Here is an 18,133-nt window from a genome sequence, read left to right as displayed (position 1 = left end):
ACCACATTGCCCTCTTGGCGAAGAACCTGAAGCACTTACCGGCGAACCTGTTCGTAATACCATTTTCTCTCTCATCTCCAGAATATCTCGTCATGATCATATACTCTCTCAAATTCTGGATCTTATTCATCCGTTCGTCCGAACCTCCAATCATCCCGGTGTAGTAGAAGAAGTCAACGAGCTTCGCGCTCGGGTAGTGGCTTTGAAGAATACGGTGCAAAGGTTACAAGCACCAACAGCATCACCGACATCAACAGTACCACCGACAACAACACCAACAGTACCATTACCACCACCAACAACATCCGCACCGCAAGCCTCAACATCACAATATGTACCTTGAACATCAACGTCATACGCATCGTAGTTACCAAGAAATACCATCAACAATAACCGATGAAGTATTAACTCATTTTCCCTGAAGAAATTTTATGTATATTAAATATATATGAATTTTGAAAACAAAATAAATCTTTTCGTGCTAAGCTATTACGTGTGAATCTTAACTGGTAGGTACTACTCGGTTAGTTCATATTACTAATATGCAATGATGTACATCCTTCGTTAACATCTTAATCTTCGTTAACTACAATCTCTGTTTCAACTCAATGAATTCCATTTCATAATAAACCAATTGTATTATTCAATTACATAATTGATTTTACATTTTCATTCTCGATGCACTCGAAACTTTCTAGAAAACATCATTTGCACCTTGCGAAGTTTACAAGAATTCCACAAGCATCAACACCAAGGAATATCAATAAGAATAAATAATGAAGTATTGATTTCATTAGTGAAATATTCCACGAAAATTATATGATCTTTAAATGTTTTAGAGAATATTCATTTCTAAGTCAAGCCTAAAATCAAATGGGTTTAATATGATATTAACTCATTAAATCTGTATTGCGTCTGAAGAAAATATACATACATATATTTTCATAAAGATTGTAATGAAAATTCTTTTGTACAAAATATTAATTGTGAAATTTTTTAACGGGTAGGTAATACTCGGGAAATATATAAGTTTACAATTAATGCATTGTACATTCTTCAAATTTGATTCACAAATCTATTAATCATGCTCACAACGATATACAATCGTTTTCATACAAATTCAATTACATATTCTGATATTGACGGATCAGAATCCAAGTCATAACTCTGAACCGGTGACATCATTCTTAGATCTCTACATCTTTGAAAGCTATACTTTAACTTTAAATATGTGCAAGATCCATTAACATTGTTTTTACCGAAAATAACCTTGCAATTACTTTTCAAAAGTATCCAGTATTATCAACCGTTCAACCAGTCAACGACGACCTTTCAGACTTGTAACTTTGGCATATACATTTTTGTTACTGGGGAACCTTTCATGTTCCACTACATTAACAGTAAATGTACAAGCAAATTCATTAATCTGTGACTTAAAGTCTCTTCGAAAAATCATTATAATTGTTCATTGAAACCCTATCATGTACTCATCCACATCTTGTAACGGTAATTGCCATACCAACTACCGGGAATTAGCAATCAGTATTTCAAATTTCGCAGCAATTCTATGCCAACAGTTATATATATACATATAATGTCTATCTCCTAGACTTACTTACTTCAAATGTGAAGTTTCTGAAAAACACCCCAAACTGCGAAACTAGTCCTCCGAATTTTGGAAAAAAAAATTCTGATAAAGCAGCAAAAACTATAAACGACTTTAACAGTCGAAAGTTTGATGATAAAGAATAGTATGGTGGTAAAGCTGAGAAAAATAGAAGGTTTGGAACTGGAAAACGGATTGAAAAGACCATAAAGGAGGCTGTGGACAAATCACAAAGACGAAATCTACCTTCAAAGAATACAAATGATTCAGTGTCTGCTAAAACCATTAGTAAGAACCTTACTTCTTATTCTAAACCTTCACAGACAGATTTTTCCGCATCATCCTCTGATATTAGAAATTTTAAGATATCATCGTATCTTCCATTATAAATATCCTCCATATTTCTAAAGATATTTTCATAACTATTCTTATCTGAAATCATTTATCTCTTCACGCTATCGGTGTTACATCATAAAAGAAACTATTTTTAGTTTCTAATTTCTGAAAATTTCGAAAAATGGATGTTTTTGAAGTAGTGTTGGGAATTGAAGCATGAGTTAGTATAATATAATGACACTTGATCAACGTGATTATATTACAGTAAGTCATCCTGAGTTTCTAATGGAACGTGATAAAGGTTCACAGATCATACCCTCATCATGAACCATGTTACATAACTCTTTCATTCTATTTAACCTCTAAACTATCAAGAAAATATTTTCTTAATAATTCGGTCTTTTTCGAGGTATTATGGTACTTTGACAAGTCAGATTGTGCAATTACCGTTTCTTTCTTAGAATATTAATTATGTACATTCTGAAATTCATACCTATGAATTCTGGACCATTATTCGCTTGACTTAAAGCCGGGAAGAGAAAACGAAAGCATGAAGCTCCGAAATATAATGAAAAATATAAAGCCTGAAAACAACCCCGAAATTACAAACCGTGCATATCAATGCGTATAGCAATATAAAGACACGGGAGAATGAAAAACAATATAACCCTAAGGTAATAGTATAATAAAATAACCTCCTCTGGTGACAGATGAAAAAGAAGAATGAATGATATGATAGCCAAGAAAATATCAAGAATCAGAACTGGATGAAGCATTTTCACAAATCTTTTATAAGTATGAAATAAGTGTAGTGACCCGAACTTTTCCATGTTTATATATATTAATTGAGATTGATATTTACATGACTAAATGTTTCCAATGTGTTAAGCAATCAAACTTGTTAAGACTTGATTAAATGAAATAAGTTTCATATAGACAATTGATCACCCAAGTTGACCGGCAATTCATGAACGTTACAAAATTTTAAAAACTACATGTTGTGGTATATATAGACATATATATATGGTTGACATAAGATTATGATGAGTAAGTATCTCACTAAATATATTAACAATGTGTGATATACATAAGAAATGAGATTACTAAGTTAAGAAACTCGAAATGATATATATAACGATTATCGTTATGATAACGTCTACTAAATACATATGTATCATATTAAGATATTGATACACTATATTTAACATGATAAAATGATATTTAAATATATCATTAAGTGTGTTAACAATGAACTACATATGTAAAAACAAGACTACTAACTCAAGAATTACGAAACGATACTTATATGTAACGATTATCGTTGTAACGATATTTTAATGTATATATCATATTAAGAGATATTCATACATCATAATATCATGATAATATAATAATTTAACATCTCATTTGTTATAATAAACATTGGGTTAACAACATTAATTGAGATCGTTAACTTAAAGGTTTCAAAACAACACTTACATGTAACGACTAACGAAGACTTAACGACTCCATTAGAATGTATATACATGTTGTGTTTTGATATGTATTCTTACACTTTTGAAAGACTTCAAGACACATATCAAAGTACTTCTACTTAACAAAAATGCTTACAATTACATCCTCGTTCAGTTTCATCAACAATTCTACTCGTATGCACCCGTATTCGTACTCGTACAATACACAGCTTTTAGATGTATGTACTATTGGTATATACACTCCAATGATCAGCTATTAGTAGCCCATGTAAGTCACCTAACACATGTGGGAACCATCATTATCATTTGGCAACTAGCATGAAATATCTCATAAAATTACAAAAATATTAGTAATCATTCATGACTTATATACATGAAAACAAAATTACATATCCTTTATATCTAATCCATATACCAACGACTAAAAACACCTACAAACACTTTCATTCTTCAATTTTCTTCATCTAATTGATCTCTCTCAAGTTCCATCTTCAAGTTCTAAGTGTTCTTCATAAATTCCATAAGTATAGTTTCATAAAAATCAAGAATACTACCAAGTTTGCAAGTTTACTTCCAAGCTTTCTAATCCATTCCAAGTAATCATCTAAGATCAAAGAACCTTTGTTATTTACAGTAGGTTATCTTTCTAATTCAAGGTAATATTCATATGCAAATTTTGATTCAATTTCTACAACTATAACAATCTTATTTCGAGTGAAAATCTTACTTGAACTGTTTTCGTGTCATGATTCTGCTTCAAGAACTTTCAAGCCATCCAAGGATCCTTTGAAGCTAGATCTATTTCTCTCATTTCCAGTAGTTTTATCCAGAAAACTTGAGGTAGTAATGATGTTCATAACATCATTCAATTCATACATATAAAGCTATCTTATTCGAAGGTTTAAACTTGTAATCACTAGAACATAGTTTAGTTAATTCTAAACTTGTTTGCAAACAAAAGTCAATCCTTATAACTTGACTTTTAAAATCAACTAAACACATGTTCTATATCTATATGATATGCTAACTTAATGATTTAAAACCTGGAAACACGATGAACACCATAAAATCGGATATACGCCGTCGTAGTGAAACCGGGGGCTGTTTTGGTTTGGATAATTAAAAACTATGATAAACTTTGATTTAAAAGTTGTTCTTATGGGAAAATGATTTTTCATATGAACATGAAACTATATCCAAAAATCTTGGTTAAACTCAAAGTGAAAGTATGTTTTTCAAAATGGTCATCAAGATGTCGTTCTTTCGACGGAAATGACTACCTCTTTAGTAATTGACATGTAACTTAAATTTTCGACTATAAACCTATACTTTTTCTATTTGGATTCTTAAATTAGAGTTCAATATGAAACCATAACAATTTGATTCACTCAAAACGGATTTAAAATGAAGAAGTTATGGGTAAAACAAGATTGGATATTTTTGATCTTTTTAGCTACGGGAAATGTTTAACAAATCTATACAAATCATATCCTAGCTAAATTATATTGTATTATACATGTATTCTAATATATTATGTAATCTTGGGATACCATAGACACGTATACAAATGTTTTGACATATCATATCGACCCATGTATATATATTATTTGGAACAACCATAGACACTCTATATGTAGTAATGTTGGAGTTAGCTATACAGGGTTGAGGTTGATTCCAAAAATATATATACTTTGAGTTGTGATCTAGCCTGAGACGTGTATACACTGGGTCGTGGATTGATTCAAGATAATATATATCGATTTATTTCTGTACATCTAACTGTAGACAACTAGTTGTAGGTTACTAACGAGGACAGCTGACTTAATACACTCAAATCTTTAAAACATAATAAAAATGGTTGTAATTATATTTTGATCATACTTTGATATATATGTACATATTTGTATAGGTTCGTGAATCGATCTGTGGCCAAGTCTTATTTCCGAGGAAGGAAATATCTGTAAAAGTGAGTTATAGTCCCACTTTTAAAATCTAATATTTTTGGGATGAGAATACATGCAGGTTTTATAAATGATTTACAAAATAGACACAAGTACGTGAAACTACATTCTATGGTTGAATTATCGAAATCGAATATGCCCCTTTTTATTAAGTCTGGTAATCTAAGAATTAGGGAACAGACACCCTAATTGACGTGAATCCTAAAGATAGATCTATTGAGCCTAACAAACCCCATCCAAAGTACCGGATGCTTTAGTACTTCAAAATTTATATCATATCCGAAGGGTGTCCCGGAATGATGGGGATATTCTTATATATGTATCTTGTTAATGTCGGTTACCAGGTGTTCACCATATGAATGATTTTTATCTCTATGTATGGGATGTGTATTGAAATATGAAATCTTGTGGTCTATTGTTACGATTTGATATATATAGGTTAAACCTATAACTCACCAATATTTTTGTTGACGTTTAAAGCATGTTTATTCTCAGGTGAATATTAAGAGCTTCCGCTGTTGCATACTAAAATAAGGACAAGATTTGGAGTCCATGTTTGTATGATATTGTGTAAAAACTGCATTTAAGAAACATATATCGATGTAATATATTTCTATTGTAAACCATTATGTACTGGTCGTGTGTAAATAGTATATTTTAGATTATCATTATTGATAATCTACGTAATGTTTTTAAAACCTTTATTGTTAAAATAAAGGTTATGGTTGTTTTAAAAATGAATGCAGTCTTTGAAAAACGTCTCATATAGAGGTCAAAACCTCGCAATGAAATCAATTAATATGGAACGTTTATAATCAATATGAACGGGACATTTCAATAAGGAAGAAGATTATAGGAGTGGTGAAAATAAATGAAACGGAAGAGGTCAATTTATAGCAAAATATCAGACATAGCAATCGAGGCAGATTACGCATTTAATCAAAGGAAATCCTAATTTCCTTAAATTCTGAAGAATCAAATCTTATTTAAATTATGAAGATTTTCTGTTCCTTAAATTCCGAAAATCAATCGTTACTACGTCAAGAGATAAGACGAATCTCTATTCTCCATTTCACTCTATTACGATAACTTCCCTCATACGCTTCGAGTAATTGGATTTTTTTATCCATATTATTCAACGGTGATAAAAATTCTATTTATCAACACATATTCGTCATGAAAACATTTTTATTGTTAGCCATGACGACCTCACTCAAATTTCGGGACGAAATTTCTTTAACGGGGAGGTACTGTGATGACCCGAAAATTTCTGACCAAATTTAAACTTTATCTTTAAATGATTTAATGTTTTCGACACGATAAGCAAAGTCTGTTAAACTGAATCTCAAAATTTTGAACTATTCAAATATCTTTCGGTTGTTCTCGACGGTTCGCGAACAATTATATGTAAATAGATACATATACTATAACTTGAAAACGTAACAAAGTGTTAAGTAAACGATACTGTGCATTAAACTTATTGGTTTGATTATCTGATTGATATATTTTACTACGAAGTTAAAATGTTATGTTAAACGATTGAATTAAAAGATATTTACTGAGTCCTTTAAGGATTATGATATTATTACGAGTCTCTGTTGTGAGGTCCACATTGATTTAAGAAATTATTCCTTTTTAACGGTATTCGAAATATATGGTAAAGTGTTTGTTTAAATAACGTAATTTGGACACATACAATAATATGAAATATTAACTGTTAGAATTAAAGCTATGAATAACTTGCGATGTGTAATTTAAAACGTGTTTATTAATATTAAAAATATATATTAAAATGATTAAATATAATATTTAACTAGATATAAAACGTTTTGGATTTGGATATACTTGATTAAATAACGAGACATTGATTTATAAAAGTAAATGACCAAAACACTCAAATGTATAAATTATATTTCGAGTGATATAGTTTAGGGATAATTTAAGCCTATATTTTGACAAAGGTACGTATCCCAAAACGTAAAATGCAAGTTTTCTCAGTATACGAAAGGACGTTCGAAAAACCGGAACCGGGACAGAAGTCGAGTGACAACGTACGACTTATCGGGACAAAAATTACAAGTCAACTATGCATATGAATTTAATATAATATATAATTAATTATATAAATTATTTATTATATTTATATTATAATATTATGTCGACAAGCTAGTGTACAAAAGAGATGTGAGCTGCCCAGGCAGGCCATGCGATCGCATGGCATTTGCACTAGAAGCCCATGCGATCGCATGGGCATCAGATTCAGAAAACATTATAAAAGCTCGCGAGTTCAGTTGTTTGTCACACACACATAATTATTTATATTACTTCCTCCGTATTTAAATAATTATTATTATTATTATTATTATTATTATTATTATTATTATTATTATTATTATTATTATTATTATTATTATTATTAAGATTAATATTATTATTAATCTTATAAATTATTAGTATTATTAATTATTAATTAGTAATATACATAAAATACTACGACGAGGTTATGAGCGTGTCACTTTCAAAAATGGGTTTTTGAGCAGGATAAAGTTAAGGAAATTATGGGTTATAGCTATGGAGGTTATGGGTAATGTTCATGGATATTATTTACAAGTCAAACCTAGTGTTTATCATATTTGTGATGCCCCGTACAAAATCATCGTGTACGAATCATCAACAACAGGATCATTACAAGGTTAAGTACTATATGCGTTTTCAAAAAGAGTTTGCATTCATTAATAAAGTGATGTCTAAACCAACATCGAATGTTTTACAATCCAAAAGCATGCTTCACTAAGTAGAAGCAAATAATAAGTGTATGTGACCACAACGGTCGTTACAAGTCATAGTTCAAAAGTACTAATGTTTGAATGCAAAATAAAGTAGTTCATGCGATAACCACTCTAAGCAGCGGGTGTCTGCAGCACGACTAGTACACAGCGGAAGCTAACCTCAAGCACCTGAGAAAAACATGCTTTAAAACGTCAACACAAAGGTTGGTGAGCTATAGTTTAAGTATAACAGTAAGTAAGGTAGGCCACGAGATTTCAGTGCTACAAAGAGCGTTTCAAAACAGTATGATAAAGTATATGTTAACCTTGGGCACTTGGTAACTAACTTAACGTTTATACCCCCTGAAAGTACACTTGGAAAGTGCGTATGTTTACGAAGTATTAAACACTCGTTAAATGCTAGCGCTACTAGCCCGAGTGGGGATGTCAAACCCTATGGATCCATATCTAAGATTCGCGTTCACCGGTTCAAAAACCAATGACTAAACGTTACCGAGCTAAAGGGAATGTTTCTGCCGTTATATAACCCACACATATATATAAGTTTAAGTACTCGTGCCTAGTATGTAAAACATAAAATCCGCATGTATTCTCAGTTCCCAAAATAAGTTAAAGTAAAAAGGGAATGTTATAACTCACAATGATAAAGTAGCGGTAAAGTATGACTTGGAAAGTAAGCAAGTAATGAAGGTCGTCCAAACGGGTCCTCAACCTAAGTCAAATAGTACTAAGTCAGTAAATTGTCCGAATAGGTTTAAAAGTATGTAAATAAGGTCTTAAGGGTCATCATCATTCATCATTAAACAAAAGGCGTAAAGTAAGTTTCGTTTATGAAAGTAGTTTAAAACAAAGGCTGACTTCAGTCAGTCACCACGGCCTCTACCCTTACTGAAACAAGGTGAGACCAGTGGCCATGGCTCCAAATACGAGTCCTTTAAGTATGGTAAAATTTACAGAAGCAAACTCATCTTTGTTTGACCGCGGCGACGGTCTAAGTGCGAGTAGGTCAGAAATTTCTGCACAACGTTAAAAGGACATAGTGACGATCGGAGGGCCATAAATCCTAAACCGTAACTCGGATTAAGACAAGTACTATATGAAAAGTTATATACTCGAAAAGATATATTTGAAAATCATAATCACAACAGCCCAGGTCTACTGGTCTGTTACAGAAACCAGAAAATAGTAGGTAGAAGACAGAAAGCAGAAAAATATTGGGTTCCGGTGAGTTTGGTGCTTGATGTTCATCATGGTTCTCATCCTCGATGCCTATAGCTTCAAGTGTATAACTCATTGATGTGTTTACATCATCTTTACCATGGTTTGACCATCATAACCCAAGTGCAAGTCTAAGACATGAAGCACAACTCACTTAAGTGTTGCAAGTGTTTTGATGAACCAAAGTTTCATCAAAGTCTTAGATTTAGCACATACATGAAATGTAAAAGTAATACTAACTAAGTTTTGACAATTATGACACAAGTGTGAGTCTAAGACATGTAGATCAACTCACTTAAGAGTTGTATGAAGTTGATGAACCAAAGTTACATCAAGGTCTTAGATCTAACACTTACATGAACTTTAAAAGTAAAAACAAGTTACAAACTTGAAGTAAACTTATGAAATCAAGATCTTAAGTTGTAGAACATAGTTCTTAGTTTGATCTTGAAGATCCAAGACTCAAAAGTCTAGATCTAACATAAGTGTACCAAGTTATAATAATAGAAAGTTTACTTACATGTTCTTGAACTTTTAAAGTTAACTTTAGTTCAAGATTAATGAGATCAAAGTTAACTAGTAACATTTGACCAATAACAACCAACAAACATGAAATTAAAGTATATAATACAAAGAAATAACTAAGTAAACAAGTAAAAGGTTCATGGTTGTTCATACTTTAAAGATTCAAACCAAAGTTTGATCTTTAAGAAAGTAAACTTTAAAGTTTACTAACATGACTTACAAGTATGATTTGCAACACATGAACATTAATCTTTTAAAATTAACAAGTGTAGAACATAACTAGAAAGTTCATGTTCTTGTTGTTCTTGTTATAACAAGATAAAATGAAGAATCAAACTAACAAGTCTTGATTCTTGAAAGCTAGTAAGTAAGTAACAATAACTAGTAACTACAAGTAATCAAACATTAAACAAGAACAAGTATCAAACAACAAATGATAATGATGATTAAGTGATATTGGGCCACGGTTTTGGCCAAAGAAAAGGAAGAGGAAGAAGCTTGTTACTTACAAGAATTAGAGAGAGTAAAGAGAGAAAAATAAGATGCAAGTAATGTGTGTGTTTGAATGAGAGAATACAAGTTGATATGGTAACAAAATTTGAAGCAAAAAGCACCCTCCAAGGCCTAGGAGGCCGACAGTTTTGAGGGGTTCCAAGGGGGAGGGATTAGTCCATTAGGTTTATACATGTAAAGCTCTTTAAAGTTGGTTACAAGGTGGTTGTTTATGGGAAAGATGTGCAACTAGATTCCATGTGCATAAAACTAACTAGTTACATCTAAAATGATACTTACATGTAGTATAAATGGGCTAGTTAATCCAATATGGTGTAGGGTGGGTTTATAAGCCCATATTCATGTGTCCATTAACATTAACAAGGCCCAAGTTCAAGTAGTTAACAAATAATTCCAATTAAAGCCCAAGTAACTAACTAATCACCATAGTTAATTAAAATGATTAATAAAATTAATCATGAATGTAAATAATACTTGAAAATATTATTCGTGCAAGTTTCGTGTGTCACAAAGACGTTTCGGGCAATTAAAGTCAAGTACGTTAAGTCATGGCAACATGTAAATGTAATAACATACATTCGTTTAATCACACGTATTAATAATAATTATTATTAATAAATAAACGTTGGAAAGTCCAGGGTCGTTACAATATTCGTTGCGTCTACGTACTTTCCTGCAATATGAAATCACAATATTGATACGTAAGCATTCATATCTTATCTTTTATATATTAATTGTGTATCCATGTCTAGTGCTCGAGTATATATGTTTAGGCATGCCAGTATGCTAAATTTCGTCGTTAAACAGTTTATATTGAATTACGAATTAAATACATATATTACTAGTAAAAGGTATATGATATACATGTTTTTGGAAAGCTAACAAAAAATCAATAACTTTTCATTTAGATATCGAATAGTTTCGATGAACAGATTAAAAGATATGATCAACTGAATTATGATTGACGTTAATTGAAATTGCTTTTGAATCTGCAATTAAGATTTAAACAACTTGTTTACAAGATTGATAAAATGGATTTTTAAATATTACCAGCTGAGTAAATGAATCCTTATATAAGGTACGTCTCGTTTGTTGAACTATTGTCAAAATTGACTTTTTGAAACGACTTTGGATAACTTTTGTATGTCGATATCGAGCATTAGGATTGTGATACACTATGACCTGATCTAGCTTGATAGACATTTATTGACCAACATATGTTCTCTAGGTTGAGATCTACGATTATTTGATATTTCGAGTTTCGGTCACATTACGATGAACAACTTTATGTGCTGCTAAGGTGAGTTTATAGATCCCTTTTTAAATGCTTTAAATATTTTGGGCTGAGAATACATGCAATTTATTTTAAACGCAATGGATACAAGTACATACTTAATTCTACACCGAGTTTGAACCGAAAATCCCTTAGCTTTGGTAACTAGTAACTGCCGGTTATAAGAACTGGTGGGCGCGAGTAGTAGTATATGGATCCATAGGGCTTGATATCCCCGTCCGAGCTAGAGCACTAGCCTTTTAACGGACGTATGTTATTTGAGAAGCGTACACGTTGGTTTGCGTGTATTATTAAGATGATTATACCAAGGGTATAAATTATATATACGTTAAGTTTAGTTACCAGGGTGCTCAATCTTGTAGAATATTTTGATAAACGTTTCTTGATGAAACAACTGAAATCTTGTGATCCACCTTTATATACAGATTATATGAAACTATAAAACTATGAACTCACTAACCTTTGTGTTGACACTTGTTAGCATGTTTATTCTCAGGTTTCCTAGAAGTCTTCCGCTGTTTGCTTATGTGTTAGACAAGCTATGTGCATGGAGTCTTACATGACATATTTTTCAAGGAAACGTTGCATTCACCAAATCATCACCATGTATCTTATTTTGACTGCATTGTCAACGGAAGTATTATTGTAAACTATTATTTACGGTGATTGTCTATATGTAGAAATCATCAGATGTCGAAAACCTTTGATTTAAATATTCATTTATGGTGTGCCTTTTTAAAAGAATGCAATGTTTACAAAATGTATCATATAGAGGTCAAATACCTCGCAATGAAATCGATGAATGACGAGTTCGTCCATATGGATTTGGAGCAATCGTCACAGTTTTACTTCTTCCTCTCTATTCCTAGGGGTGGTCAGTATTTGGTTTGAAACCGTGGAACCCGAAAACCAAACCGAAACCAAACCGGAAAAGAACCAAACCGAATTTGAAAAACGATTTTCGGATCGAGTCAAACCGAAACCGAATTTGAATTCGGTTTTCGGTTCGGTTTTTTTGAAAATTCTGAATTCGGTTTAACCGAAAACCGAATTCAAAACCGAATTCAAAATTTTTAAATATTTAATTTGTATATTTATGTTTTAATGTCATTATAATTTGGGATCTAATCAATAAAATATGTTCTAACCCATATGAAGATTTGGTAGCTTACATTATAATTATGTTACTCAAATTATTATTTTCTTCTTCTTAATAATAGAAGCAGTAAACGTCATAATCCAGCTGTAAATATTAATAAACCATCGAATTCTTTATAATTTAATAGTACGTCATTGTTTTAGAATATAAATAACCAAGACATCACTAATGCCACTAAATAAACTAACATCGTTCTCAGTTTTTTCATAAAATTCGGTATTAACCGAAAACCGAACCGAATTTAAATTCGGTTTTCGGTTCGGTTCGATTTTAACTTTGAATTCGGTTTTCGGTTTTGCCCAAAAAAAATTCAAAACCGAATACACCGAACTGAATAAACCGAACAAACCGAAAATCGAACCGATGAACACCCCTACTATTCCTCTATGAAATTTCTCCTTTGAACTTACAAAAAAAAACTTAACTGCACTTAAAAAAAACTTAGAAACTCTAGATTTGATGCCCTTTAAAATGTGATGTCCGGGTGCGGTCGCCCCTGTAGCCGTACCCTAGGTCCGGCCCTGCGAATCAATCCGTTGTTGCTAAATTGCCTACCTCTGCGAGCATAAACTTCCCATCCTTGGTACGCCTGTAACTTTTTATGTGATTGTATGTATATTGACCTCCATCCCTAGAAGAGACCATATTTGAATTTGCAAGGTCACATGTTTAATTAAAAATATACTATCACTACCAGAAAGAACTCGATAACCACATTTAAGTGTGCAAGTATAATACTCCATAGAAATAAAATAAGACCATGTACAATGAAGACAGCTTAATTCGACAAGTGTCAGTTTTGGAAATTTGGTACGACTTTCTGAAACCAAAGTGGACTACATAGTACATACACAGGAAAAGTTTCATATGGTACCTATAATTCATGTAATGTACTAGTATCTATAAAAGCCACAAGTAACAAAAGTGTCGGAGTGAATGTAAAGAATTATTATTTATTTATTTATTTATTATTATTATTATTATTATTATTATTATTATTATTATTATTATTATTATTATTATTATTATTATTATTATTATTATTATTATTATATTATTATTATTATTATTATTATTATTATTATTATTATTATTATTATTATTATTATTCTTGTTATTATTCTTGTTATTCTTGTTATTATTATTGTTATTATTACTATTGTTTTTTTTTTACGGTGAAAAATTAAAATATTATAGAAACCTTCATCGAATCGATGAAGAAAATACAACATATTACATAGAGAGGCTTAAAAGCCACAAAGAAAAATACAACTTGACATACAACTAAAAGAAAAGTAAATAGAAAAACCGAACTTAACCGAGCACAAACGCAAAAACCGAGCTTTAATCGAGCTTAAACACAAGAAGAAACGCTTAACCGAACTTAGAAGCCCATTCAAACCAGGCCATAAACAAACTCCCAAAAAGACCCGGATGCTATACCAGAATGGAAGCCCAATAAAAAGAAGAGTGACCATATGTCACACCCCCAAATTAGGGCCTAGGGTATTTGTGACTAATTATATCAAATCACAGTTGTATAAACGAGAACGACTCTATATGAGACGTTTTGAATAAAACATTTATTAATAAAACAGCGGAAGCATTAAAAGTTTTACATCAAATTTAAACTAAAATAATAATAATAGTCTTAATGCAAAGTAAATGTAATGAAATGAAGACTCCATGTAGCAGCATTCAATTCATCAGGTAGCAATCATGGCAATCATGTTATTCGTCACCTCAGACAAAACATGCTTAAAGTGTCAACCAAAAAGGTTGGTGAGTTCATTAGTTTATCAAAATCAATCATTTCCGTTATAATAATAGGCCACAAGATTTCAGTTTTATAAATATCCGTACACTAGCAAGTGTATAAAAGCATTCTATAAGTTGTAGGCACCCGGTAACAAGCCTTAACGTTCATGTTTTACCCTCCGAAGTACACCAGATCAGGTGTGTTTAAAATAACCTCGAAGTACTAAAGCATCCCATAGTCAGGATGGGGTTTGTCAGACCCAATAGATCTATCTTTAGGATTCGCGCCTACCGTACATAGACAAGTAGTTTAATGTTACCAAGCTAAGGGTATATTTCTGGTTTAAACCCACGTAGAATTAGTTTTAGTACTTGTGCCTATTTCGTAAAACATTTATAAAACAGCGCATGTATTCTCAGCCCAAAAATATATATAAAAAGGGAGCAAATGAAACTCACCTTAAATAGCAGTTGAAGTATTCCACGCAAGAAAGGAAAGTAAAGCAAGTAAGTGACCGAGATATCAACTAGAAGTAGTTCTTTAAGAGAGAAATGAGAGATTAAGGTGTAAGTTTGAAATGAGAAATGTATGTGGTATTTATAGTTGAAAATGTTAGGTAAAAAAAAATTAAAATAAAATAAGTAAATCTTAAAAGTTAAAATAAGAAAAATTATTTTGTATTTTTATTAAAAGTAAATCTTAAAAGTTAAAATAAGAAAAAGTAGTTTGTATTTTTATTAAAAGTAAAATCATAAAAGTTAAAATAAGAAAAAGTAGTTTGTATTTTTATTAAAAGTAAAATCTTAAAAGTTAAAATAAAAAAAAGTATTTTGTATTTTTATTAAAAGTAAATCTTAAAAGTTAAAATAAGAAAAAGTAGTTTGTATTTTTATTAAAAGTAAATCTTAAAAGTTAAAATAATAAAAAGTAGTTTGTATTTTTATTAAAAGTAAATCTTAAAAGTTAAAATAAGAAAAAGTAGTTTGTATTTTTATTAAAAGTAAATCTTAAAAGAAAAAGTAGTTTGTATTTTTGTATTTATTTATTAAAAGTAGATATAGTTTTGATTTTTTTTTTGTATAAAATTCTAAAAAAAAATTTGTTTAATATATTTCTAAGAACATTTAACATTTTATTTCTATATTTGTTTAATTATTAAATACGAATTTTATATAAAAATTATTATTATATTTAGTTTTTATAAAAATTAAAATTTATGATTATTAATTTATAGTTTTTATTAGTTTTATAAATGTTATAATATTATGTATTATTTAGTTAATTATATATTCTATTAACTAAATAACAAAAGTAATATAAATATTATATATATATTCATTGATGTAATTATGTTATATTATATATCATAATCTTATTTATAATATTTATAATTATATTATTTATTTTAAGCGTACGTTTATTCGGTCAACGTTAAATTTATTCGTATATAACAACTTTTGTATTTTAGTAAAATCGGAAGTCGAAAAGTGAGGGTTGTTATACCATAGCCAAAAGGAGAAGCTGGGCTCAAGAGCCCAACACTGAAGCCCAACAAAACCATAAGAAGGCAGACGGGAACAGAGATTTCACCCCCAAAAAAAGAATCGATATACCTAAGATAAATCAGACCGAACGACCTCCAAATTTAGAATCGAATACCCTAGAGAAATCAGACCGACACAAACCAAAGAGAACACCAAGGGACGATTGAAGAAGCAAAAAAGAATCAGTGACTAATTGAGATGTATAATACCAAGAACATTACAATCTATTATTATTATTATTATTATTATTATTATTGTTATTATTATTATTGTCATTATTGTTATTATTATTGTTATTATTATTTTTATTATTATTGTTGTTATTATTATTGTTGTTATTATTATTATTGTTATTGTTATTATTATTAGACAAAATTGCTGAAATGGTCCCTGTGATTTGTACCAAAATGCTGGTTTAGTCCCTGTGGTTTTTTTTGACGTATTTCATCCTTGTGGTATGTCAATGTTGCTGATTTAATCCCTAGTTCTGACGGACGTTAAAAATAACCGTTAAACTTATCATGTGCAAATCACATGATGGGTAAATCTGTCTTTTTTATAACCTCACATGCTACCCAGATGACCATGTTAGTTCCTTTGAACCACCCTGCAATACATCCAGATCCAGATCTGTAAAAACAGAATAGAAAAAAATCTAAACTTATCCTCAACCACCAAAATCAAAATGAAATCTTTAAATTTATCAATCACACCTTAAATTTCAAGATGTTGAAATGGGTTCATACATACTTTATAGCCTTCATCCTTATTTTGTTATATACTCTGTATAAGTCAAACAAATCCAGACTTTAGAGCCAACTAATGTATGTATCATATTCAATCATCTATATGTAAAATTCAGATTGGAACCTCCAAAACACAAATCGGAATTTTGTCTTTTTATTTTATCCCTTCATCTCCATAAAATCCTTTTCTGTTTCAAATGCAAACACCATCTGAACTTTAATATAAACACATTCAACCTTATCAAACTCAAAATCATGAAATAAAACATCAAATCAATTAAAAAGATTCATCACCATTGAGCACCTTTCAGATCCGTCGAGCACCGTCCAGATTCGACGATATGTAACAAACCACATCAATCGGTGTTTATGAGATTGTTAATGACGAAAACGAATTGAGGTTTGTGAGTTTTTGTGTATAACAGATCGAAGATGAAGATTGGATATGAAGTTCAAGAACATTTTTTTTTGGATCTGATCTTGTTTAATTTTTGAAATCCATTAATTCAATCTTGTTTCACTGTTGCAAATGATTGCTCAATTTTAATTAAAACCAAATGTGTTTAGATATAGTATTTCCATTTTCTTGTTTAGTTTCAATTTCCATTTATAAGTCAAAATTCTTGTTGAATACCATGGCTACTGGTTCCATACTCAGGTGTGAGGTTGGGAAAAAGCATAACACATTAACACATTTATGGTTGCACTTAGAGCTAGGTTCTAGTTTTAATTTTGATTTAATCTCATTTTATTTTTAATTTTAATTTGGAGTTTATTTTATGAATATGAGTGTAAGGAAGTCACTGTTATTAAATTTTAAATTTAGTTAAAATATAAAGAATTTGAGGAAGAAGATGAAGTATAGGTTAGGGTTATCATTTTTGGGTGGAGAACAAGGTTTAAAGAAGAGGAAGAAAGAGTTGAAGAAACTACAGGGACCGTTTAAGCAATTTTGGTACAAATCACAGGTACCATTTCAACAACTTTGTCAATAAAGGAAAGAAACGGACGAAAATACCCACGTAGCACAACCGGTTACTTTCACTATTTTCTTGGTTGATCAACCGCCACCATTGTCACCCTACAACTTATCATTGTAAGCCAAACAACTAACACCAACATCTCTCTATCCTCACTCTCTCACTCTCTCTCTCTCTCTCTCTCTCTCTCTCTCTCTCACGTTTGACGCGAATTTGAACAACCAAAGG

Source organism: Rutidosis leptorrhynchoides, chromosome 10 (assembly GCF_046630445.1).
Source record: "Rutidosis leptorrhynchoides isolate AG116_Rl617_1_P2 chromosome 10, CSIRO_AGI_Rlap_v1, whole genome shotgun sequence".
Taxonomy (NCBI): Eukaryota; Viridiplantae; Streptophyta; class Magnoliopsida; order Asterales; family Asteraceae; genus Rutidosis; species Rutidosis leptorrhynchoides.
This window is presented reverse-complemented; position numbering follows the sequence as displayed.